Raw genomic sequence first — 11,149 nt, forward strand, 5'->3', positions numbered from 1 at the left:
TGTTAGAAATATTAAAAATTTGACCAAGTGTATATACCGTCTTCTGTATAGTCATGATATGCCTCTCACTTCAAATCCATCCCATGTACAAGTAGACACTTAATAAGCGTCTCTTTTTAAATAGTGTTGTGTTATTTTCCCCTTGCTTACATGATAAATCTACCTTTCTCTGTAGCTAAAACAAAAGAAAACAAAACAAAACCCTCACGACTTTATCTTTAAAGTAAATGAAATGTATGATATTTCGAAATTACATGCAATTTTTTTTCATTTACCTAGAAATCCCAGGAGAGCTTCTGGGGTTACAAATAAAGAAGTCAAGCTACAAAATTCACCGAAGGAACTGAAATATAGTATGGCGATGAACATCAGATTACTAGGTAAGAGTCAGGAGCACTAAAGTCTATCAAAATGACAATGTCAGGCAAGTGAACTAGAATATAAAAAATGTCGAAGCAGTAAAACAAGCCAGGCAGATCATCAGAAGACAGCAAAGCCTCTAGGGCAATGGTTCTCAAAGTTTAGAGTTTGGGAGACACACCTGATATGCTTCTTGAAATTCCCAGGTTCCCTGGTCTTACCTTCGGAGATTGAAACTGAGTAAAGCTGGGGTAGGTCCCACGTCATTCCAGTAAATGCTGATGCATGTGGAACACTCTTAAGTAAAATTGCCTTGGAGGCTTTGAGTACCTGAATCCAGGTGCTCAAGTGCATCCTATGGCAACCCTGCTGACAGGGAGATAGAGGTGAGCACAGGTCTCTGCCTGAGGTAGTCCTGACTGCTTCCTAGTGCCAGGGCAGATAGGCATTGATCGTGTTACCATGGTCGCAAATATACCACATGGTCACCTCTGGTATATTTCATCACTGGTGAATATTCAATTATACCTAAATAATGTTACAAAACCTAGTTAGTGTTTTATCTTCATTTTGAAAATTGATGCTAATTTTTAAATCTAGAAATCTGTTCTTTGGCAATTCCATATTTAGTCATTGAACAATCATGTATGATAAACACTTTTCTCTAGATGAATACTAAAGTCAGGGTTTTAACATTTCTATAACATGCCAAACAATGTGTTAAACATTTTTTCCTGAATTAGAGATTTCCTAAATCTCTAGCAAGTTGGCTTCTCTGTAAAGTTTTAGGAAGCAAGAGGGAGAGGAGGAGATGGGAGGGAGGGAGAAAAGGAGGAAGGAAGGAAGGAAGGAAGGAAGGAAGGAGGAAAGAAATATGGAGGGAGGACAGGAGGAAGGAAGATAAAACAAAGGGAAAGATGTTTGGTTAGATCAGTTTTATACAGTCTTCCATGGGTCACCAAGTAGATGTTGAAGGCGGCAGATTATTTCACTATGGGAAAAAAAAAACCTATAGAAATACTTTTACAAAGATGGAACTTCATGTGTCTGTGAAAAAAATATTGTCCATGAAAATAAGCTATTTTAACAGTAAAGTGATACATCATAGAGTCATAAATGAACATTTGAAGGCAAGGTATAAAGAATTATTTTTAAAAAGTAAGAGGGCTTGTATAAATCATTAATTTTGAACTATCCTAAAGCTATTGCGCATAATGTAATATGTATATGTACATATTCAATACAGATTTTTTAAAAAAGATTTTATTTATTTATTTGACACAGACAGAGATCACAAGCTGGCAGAGGGGCAAGCAGAGAAGAGAGGGGGGAAGCAGGCTCCCTGCTGAGCAGAGCCCGATGTGGGGCTCGATCCCACGACCCTGAGACCATAACCTGAGCCGATGGCAGAGGCTTTCACCCACTGAGCCACCCAGGCGCCCCAATACAGATATTTTTAAATAATGTGTTTACCCATATGATTCAGACTTTTGCTGTCTCAGCAATCCCTTAAAAAATGACCAAAATAATGTACTTTATTCATCTAGATGATTTATCCTTTTTAACATGCATTTCCCTTTAAGAAGCAACACTTATCACGTAAAATCACACCTGTGATGAATTGTATATATATAGAAATAATAGAGCAAAGCCCCAGCAAGGATGTTCCGTGGATGGTTCTAATCCTGACCACTTTTATTAAATCAGGAAAGGGAGGCTGATTGGCCGTCCAAGGGGAGAAGTAACCACCCATTAATAACTGCACCATGAGTGGGAATCTACTCATCCAGTGCCTCTCCTTCCAAAAGCTTCTCTTTCTAGTCCAGTCTGTGGAAACCTATCTCATCCCTCCCCCTTCACCTTGGTCCCAGCAGGTGCAAAGGCTTGGGACATGACCCCTGTTCCCAATTCCTATGGAAGAAACAGATATGAAAGCATAGAATTAAATGCAGTGTGATCACTGCAGTACAGAGTAGCAACAAAATGAGAGCTGGCCTGAATTAACACTCTTAGAGATAGCTGTGTGTGTATGATTATTTGTTTATCATTAACTATATAGTTCATTCCATGTCGTGGTTTCAGGTTTCAATCACTCTTTAGGGATTTTCTTTGTCAGACAAAGTACACCATTTCAGTATCACCTTCTGACAGGGTGAAAAGATCAGTATGAAATGGATGGAGCAAACCATGACTTCAGTCATTAAAGCCAGGACCCAGCAGCAGTCCATGTTGGCAACACTCCTCACCAATGGCTCCTCTTCTCACTGTGGGTGTCTCATGGTCAAGATCCAGCCAGAAAATGGTGACAATTCAGAATCTAATTTGTTAAGAAGCTGAATAATTTTGGATCTATGAATTTGAGGTATAATCAGGTGTGAATTATATAGTCAGCATACATGAAAGACTAGTAAATTCAAAGTGCCATTACAGAATTTAATGTAATTTAATTTAATGTGGAATATGATGAATTTCCATAGGTGGACACAAGTTAGGTGTCAAAGTATGCTTTCAGAAAATGACAACACCCAGAAAAGACAGTCAGGAGCGTGTGGATTTATTTTATGGCTCTAATTTCCAGTGTGTCTTCAAACATTAAAATGATTTATGAAGCACTGCAACAATAGAACAAAGCCCCACCTCTGAAAAAGACCCAATGAAAATACTATTGCAAAACCACATCTGGATTATTTGAAAGGTAAATCTTTTTATGTTAAGTTCTCTTAATATGTTATGGAAGGGTTCACTACTGATTCTTTGCAGCTATGAGGAGGCAAAAAATCACTATAATAGGAAACTAGTCACTAATTATCTGACCCCACTGTCAGTGCTCCCTGCTTAACACCAGAGTCTACCCCATTCATCTTGTCAACTCAATGTTGAATGTCAATACCGGAAAAATGCAGACTGCAGAGAGAAGGCATAATCTTGGCAAAGGAGGAGGATGACAGGAGGCTCTGAAACTTCCCCCAATCATATACAAAGCACTGACAGATGAAGATCTAACAAGAGCTATACCCACTCACTGTGGAAGAAAAGAAAATTGACAAGAATGACAACTAGGGGAGTCTCATAAGAGAATGATTTCAGTATCAAAGGAGTGTCTCGAGAAAATGAATGAAGCATTTGAATATTCTTTCAGAAAACCTTTTAAATCTAATAGAAAAGTTAAACATGAAATGAAGAATATCACATCATTTTATCATAGAATGTCATAAAATGTATGTCCCCCACAAGGTTCAGCATTTGGTTCGCTCTTTTTGAGATTCAATTTATTAACTGATGTTTTAACCTAGATTCTGTCATCTATTAGATAAAACTAATAACATAAATCTTCTTTTTATCGAAATGAAGTCCCAATCAAGCTTCCCCACCTCCCACTTAGGAAATTCTGCTCCCTTTCTACATAGATTGACTTTCAATGGCCTTCTTCCCAAACCACCTATCCTTAAGTAACAAGGGCCATCTATAAATCAATTCTGTCTCAAGGCAGTAGACAAATTTGTATCTACCAAATCACCTTGTAGAAAGAAAAAAAAATTCTCATCACAACCTCTGTTAGACTCATACTCATAAAGTAAGAGAACATGACTTGAAGTCAATAGACTGTCAGACACAATCATATGTAAAAAGCAGGAAATGGATGTTAAAACGGTTTTGTGCCATTATATTTCTCCACGCAGAAAGCCAAGAGGTGTCAAATTTCTATTCTGTTTCTATTTCATAAAATGCAGTAACTATTTTGATCTTATTTTTTCCAGCACCTTCATATATTAATAATTCTCCCTCTTATCTTTTAATATGATTGTTTTCAGATTTGAGAGATCTATTCCAAACAGGGCTATCACAGATATAAAGCTGAATTAGCAAGTGATATAATGCTTTTTGATACTCCCTTGTCGACAGAGTTCATTAGGACTCCAAAGATTAGAGTTACCATTACAATACTATCAATCAGCCAAAAAGCAGACCAAGATGGTGACTGGTCCTGCTCTATGAAATGAATCAGTGACTCTGATTAAACAACTAATGAACTTCCTTTCCAAGCACACTGATCACTGCCCTACAATTACCTTTGGTAGAATATCCTGTGCAATGCTCTGAATGTTGGAGAAGACATAAAACTGAGATATCATAAATTATACTAATAAAAGGCAGAACTTCAAATATGAGCAAATAAACTACAGATCTTCTGTAATGGCAGTCACTATGTAAATGATGACAAAAACCTAATTTCTATAGTCAATTTACTTCTAAATGGCAAGCAATCAACGTAATCTAAAGAATTAGCTTAATTTTTTTGAGTAGATACAATATTACATGGTGACAAGGAATATAGGTTTAAACTCTGCCATCCATTAGCTATAAGCACTTGGGGTAAATCATATGGACCCTCACTTTTTAAATCTGTGTAATGGGGATTATAATACCTCAGCCAACTGTTAAGGGCTCACCAAGATTGCATACAATGGAAGATCAGCCTTTCCTCAAAGGAAAGTGGCTGACTGGCCAACAAGGACCTCTGTCCTCCCCTAGGCAAGACTACAGGCATCTTAGATTTTGATCTTGAATCTTGAGTGATGTAATAGAATGGTAGAAAACATTATTAGGGGCGCATGGGTGGCTCATTGGGTTAAGCCGCTGCCTTCGGCTCAGGTCATGATCTCAGGGCCCTGGGATCGAGTCCCGCATCGGCTCTCTGCTCAGCAGTGAGCCTGCTTCCCTCTCTCTCTCTCTCTGCCTACCTCTCTGTCTACTTGTGATCTCTCTCTGTCAAATAAATAAATAAAATCTTAAAAAAAAAACATTATTAAGAGTCTATCCATTTTAGTCAGGGCACTGATGAACCTACCTACCAGTTTTGGCTGCCTAGACACCCTTGAGAGTGTAGCTTTTCTACTCATTCTGTGAGCTACCCCATATCTTTTTAAATTAATTTTTCTTTTAGTTTCTGTGACTTGGAGCCATCTAACCTTAACTGAAGTGATATAATGCCTTCAGTAGTCAGGAGCTTGTATTCGACAAATAGGAATTTCTCAAGGGTAAAAATCCTACCATTGAACCAGAGCTTTAAAATACTTCTCATTTGCATAGGGTTTTACAGTATTCAAAGCACTTCCACTTATTTTGTTTGACTCCTGTAATAACCCACAGAGTAGGTGGGAGAGGTCTGATGCATCATCCCCAAAGTAAGGGTTAGAATCCAGACTAGAGATGAAGACTGCTTTAATATCAGGTTTTAGCTCTGTGTCATCCTAATTTGGGACCATAGATTTCAATCACTTGTTTACCTAAATTCAACACAAAGGAATGTAACGATAATTTTAGCACAAAATATTAGACAGGCAAGATACCTGACAGATTTTACTATAAAAAGCCTTCATTTGATTAATGAGAAAATAAGACTGGATAATTAAGTGACTTACATGAAATAAATAATCCACCTAAGGTGAAAACAATGCTAATTCATGGTGTATCAGATTCAGATCCCATTCAAGAAATTTTATATTTACTGGAGCAAGGGTGTCATCCCTCAGGTGGTCCTCAAGGGTCTGCAGGAGTTTGGGGAAGGAACTAGAGAGGGAGTTGTTTCCCAGCCTTCTTAGCTCAAGACTTCTCACCTCAAAGGCTTTTAAGGAACTCTCCGTTCTTGGCCAGCATGCCACCTGATATCTGCCCTTGGCCGTGTCCTAACCCCACAAGAGCTACTTTAAACATACACAAAGCTGTCTGCAAGCTGAGCAGTAATCTTTGTTTGCAATTCAGAGAAAGCTCTGTAACTATCCTCCTTCCCTCCCAGGGCCTGCATTCATCCTGTAAGACTACCCCTCTCTCCTGGACAAATCGGGAGTACTATCAGCGGTTTCTCCAAAGCTTCCAGGAACAGACCAGGTATGAGTATTATAAGAGCTTTCCCACTCTCTCCAAGCTGGCAGACTGAGATGAAGAATCATGTTCTTATCAAAAGTTGCCAACCAGTTAGCTGGGCCTTCCTCCAAGCTGTGTTCCCTCAATGTCCCAAAACCCCCCAAAGTAGCCTGGCTGTGTCTTATGCAATTATATTCAAATCCTACTCCAATAGAATCTGCGTCGCTGCCCTTTTTTGGGACCTGACACTCATATGATCTCCTCTGTGCCTGCTGGGACTGTAGTTATATTTGATTTCCTGCAGCCAGTTTCCTCTGTCCCGATGCTGCATTTTCCTCTTGCACTTCAACTGTTTGTTGTAAACAGAGAGCGCTGGTGAGATTGAGGCACCCCCTGTTAGGGGCTGTAAGTAACGGAACATGATCCACACACATTCTTCCTCTGAGTAACTGCCATGCCCAGAGCAAGAAATATCAACTTTTTAAAGAATCTCTTAATTCTCCAGTAGATACAATTTTTTTTAGAATATACATGAGGAGGAACAAAATTATGACAGATTCCATTCCCCTAGAGTACCGAGAAGAACCTGTGAGGTTTCGTTTTGGGAAAAGGCCTGGCAGATATCAATGAGAAACCCTGCAATTTAAAGCACGTTCAGTTTTTCTTCCAATGCTCGCGTGACAACAGAACGACAAAAGCAAACTTCAGTCCATTTTCCTCAACCCAGCAGGACAACCGCTCCCCAAGAAAGGAATTATCATCATGAATCAACTGCAAAACACACAACCATTTTAACTGACTGAAATAATTAGCATTCATGCTGAAATGGGAGGTCCCCCTGGACACTTGAAATGAAAGAATATAGATGAAGAGAAAACTTCGATCCCAGCTGGATTTGAAAAGTTTCATGGTGAAGGGTGGATAAACTGGGGAATTCCCGGAGGTCAATGTTTGAGGTTTCTTTGCAAATCTGAATGGATATAATTTTTGAATGGATTTAATTTTAGATCTAAATGGAAACAAACATATTGAAGATATGAAACAAATCAGTCAATTATAAGGTCCTAAAGATACAAAGCAATCCACTCGAATTTGTGTGAAAACATTATTTGGCTGGAAACATTTTAAATCTTCTCTATACCTTTAAAAATGTCTTAATTGCTTTATTTTTTAAACTAAATGATCCCAGTTGAAAGCTCATCTCATCTCAATTAAGTCGATTTAAAGACAAAATTTCAGTTTATGCTTTATATAGCACTAAAATAACATAGGGCTCCAACCCCATGAAATAACAGGGATTCAAAGTTACCATGGATGAAAACATATAACAGAGTCTGAATATCACTCTTTGTTTCCTTCTTTTATCATTTAAAAAAATCTCTCTTTAATGAGTCATAAATCTGCAAGACTTTTCATCTTGAATGGACCTTAAAAATCACATCATAAGACAGTTTCTTCATTTAGAAATGATGAAATAATTGCAAAGAAATGCAGTTTAAGAGATTAAGTGACCTTAACATGAAATTCATCATCAAACACCTAATTTAGAATCTGAAAATCACAGTATCATAGAACACATACCGGGCGTTACTCCCCTTCCTTACTCTCTCCAGGTTTCAGGCTATGTACTTATTGACCAAAGGAAGGCAGGGAAAAGGATAATCAAAATGCACAAATACTGAAATACCAAAGCTTATAACCCACACAACATCAGAAGGCTCTATGACAAAGCTTTCAGGTTGACGTTAAGTCAATTAACTTGCCACTCTAAAGATATTTAAAAACAATAATGACAGCACTTTGCAGAAATGGTTATAGCTCTCTGGCATTATCTGGGAAAATGACCATTTATGGCTCCATCCAATGTCAACAATTCTACATGCAGCATAACACATATAACACAACTATTTTAAGCTCCACTGTTGAGTAGAGTAAATGTACCTCCCAGCCTTCAATGTGAGACTGCCATTCCTCTAAAACTTCTAACTTCTCCATCTGCCTCTTGGCCTCGTTTATGTTGGGGTAGGCAGCTTTCATGGCTTGGAGGGCTTCCATTACTGCTGCGTAGTCACTGTGTTTCCTTGGAGTCCGCTTCAGCAACTCCTGTTTATACACAAAAAAACAAATCGCCCTTTGATCTTCAGCTTTCTGGTACAGCAGGTTCAGAATGACCAGGAAATGAGAACTGCAGAGATTGTGAGAGCCACCTTCAGAAGGGACATCACAAACTCCACTGAAATTCAGATCAATGAATGTACGTTACCCTGACACACATTTTGTAGCTCCTTTAATTTTTTTGCCTTAAAAATTATTTTGTTTTAAAAACTAAATTAGATTTCTCCTTTTGAATTGTCAAATATCTCACCTGCAGCATGCAATTTGTTTATAAGATTGACCTCTGCTCCAACAGAAATAGAACTCTGTATGTCTTCCTAGAGTCTTAGCAGAACAGTAAGTCTTTAAATAAATATGTCCCATAATTTCAAAAATAATTTCAATGCCTTATTTCCTAAAGCACTTTTGAGAAACTACAAAAACATGTCATGAGTAAAGCAAAATTTTTAAATGATGTCTTATACTCTAGCAAAATAAGTAACTTACAAGTTACATGATACTCCATCACTAACGGAGCAATTTATGCTATTTACATCAATAACTCGGTTTCACTTTCTGCAATGAATGAATTGCCATAGGCCCCTCCATATTTTTGTTGTTGTTGTTTTGATTTGGGGTTTTTTTTTTTGGCATTTTATGGTTTTTTCCATTCAGGATATCAGAGCAAGTGTGATCTTTAATTTTTTAAATATATTAAAAGGTTCTGTCTGTTGTTTAGAAGCACAAAATTAAACATCTTCACCCACTGTCTAGACAGTTGTGACCACATTGCTTTTTAATTAGTCATTTCTCTCTTTACTACAGTTGCCATCATCACGTTAACTAACACAATTACAGAAATCCTGGGCAAGTCTTTAAAATAAGTTTCTTAATTCTTAACATCCAGTGGGAAACTATGCAATTGTTATACTCTCTTGAGGTCTGTTACTGTTGAAACTTCTGCCATAAACTTTGACCCTGCATTCAGTATGTTCACATTCCGTTCTGCAGGGCTAGCACCAGAAGCGTGCACATTACATCACTCCCAAGACAAGATTTAAAAACTTATGTTGGATCACAAATCCATAAAAGAGATATGCTGGCTTCTCTAAAAATTCTAAAGTGCAGAAGTATTTGTAAATTATGTGAAGTGGTCAAGTCAGTCTGCAGACTGTGATTTGAGGTCCTATGGAATTGTGCCCAGTGCGTATCTGTGAAGTTGAGACATGAATGTAGACAATGTGAAATAGCAAGAAAAATGAGTAGTACTAATCTTTTGTCAGTTACTTTCTATCAACACTGTACTGGTTGGCCACGCCAATAATTTCAAGTTCCACAAAGATGACCGATAGATTGTTTAACACACAGCCTAACCCCTAATGCTTTTCTCTGAATAAATAAAACCAACCAAAATCAAAGAGACTATCGGCACAATGGTACAAAACAAAAAAATTATCAACACCACCATATCTACTACACAAGTAAATAGTTTCTTCATGTTTCTTTGTGAAGATAATCATCCAAAGAAGGGGAAAGATGTCATCTTTCTACTTCTCAAAGGAGCTCTGAGTTGATCTTTTTCTTCCTAAGCAAGGATATGTCCATTATTCTATCTTTTGAGAGGTCAGATCAGCCAACCCTATCTGGTAGTCATCCCCATCCAGAAGTGATGGATATTCTAAATCACTTCAGAACAACTACTTAGCATGATATCCTTCTCTTAATATCACTATCCTTTCTGACTCTTACAACAAACAAATGCCTGGGATTCCAAAATCTGGTCCAGGAATACCTGACATATCTGAGTCACCAAGTCAAGAGTCTGAAAGGACTCTCAGAAAGACAGGAGTCACGTTTGCCCCAATCTTCCTGAACTGAAGACCATATTAAAGGTCTGCAGAACGGAAGATCCCCATGTTAGCTTCCCTCTGTGGCTTAAGCAAGCAATTGTGACTTGTTTTTTTAATAAGGAGAAATGTTTTCAAAGAAATTTTACACAAAAACCCAATTATGCAACTCATGGAAGTTGTAGTTTAAAAAAAATGTATTTTAAGTTCAAATTCCTTACATTTGTTTCTCAAAAAGTAAATCAATAAGAACACCAGTTAATATGTGCATAACATATTGAATATTTTAAAAATTTAGAGAGCAAGCAGTAGTTCATCTATTAAGATAAATCAGAATCAAATATATATGAATAATAGCAGCTAACATATACGGAGTACATAATAACTAACATATACGGAGTACATACTGTGCTAAATGATTTGCATAAAAGTTGAATTACTATTTTTATGTAATACATTTTTCATATGTGTGTATGTATATATGTATATACACACATACACAGACATACACATCCATTATACACATCCTTGCAGACATATGCTACAATTTCATCATCATTTTTTCTGCTTCATTAATAAAAACCCAAGGCTTTAAGAAGTTAGATTATGTGGGGGCACCTGGGTGGTTCAGTGGGTTAAAGCCTCTGCCTTTGGCTCAGGTCATGATCCCAGAGGCCTGGGATTGAGCCCCGCATCCGGCTCTCTGCTCAGTGGGGAGCCTGCTTCCCTCTCTCTCTCTCTCTGCCAACCTCTCTGCCTACTTGTGATCTCTGTCAAATAAACAAAAATAAAATCTTTAAAAAAAAAAGAAGTTAGATTATGTGTTCAGTCATAGTAAGCAGAATACTTAGGATCTGAACTCAGAGCTCCTGTGCTCAACCACCAACCCAGACTGCTGTTCTAGTTCCAAGAAGCACCATTTCCAGAATTGCTATTCTAATCTGTTCACATATTCTTACAGTACAAGCATAATTAGCACATTA

General features: G+C 37.6%; 1 long non-coding RNA gene across 1 annotated transcript in view; it reads right to left on the reverse strand.

Moving 5' to 3' along the window:
- Positions 1–8,246, reverse strand: part of LOC123925655 — a 34,116-nt gene extending 25,870 nt beyond the window's left edge. The window contains exon 1 of the long non-coding RNA XR_006815057.1: positions 8,167–8,246. This is a non-coding gene — a long non-coding RNA (uncharacterized LOC123925655). The remainder of the gene's footprint in view (positions 1–8,166) is intronic.
- Between the last annotated feature and the right edge of the window lie 2,903 nt (positions 8,247–11,149).

This window comes from Meles meles, chromosome 1 (assembly GCF_922984935.1).
Source record: "Meles meles chromosome 1, mMelMel3.1 paternal haplotype, whole genome shotgun sequence".
NCBI classification, from domain to species: Eukaryota; Metazoa; Chordata; class Mammalia; order Carnivora; family Mustelidae; genus Meles; species Meles meles.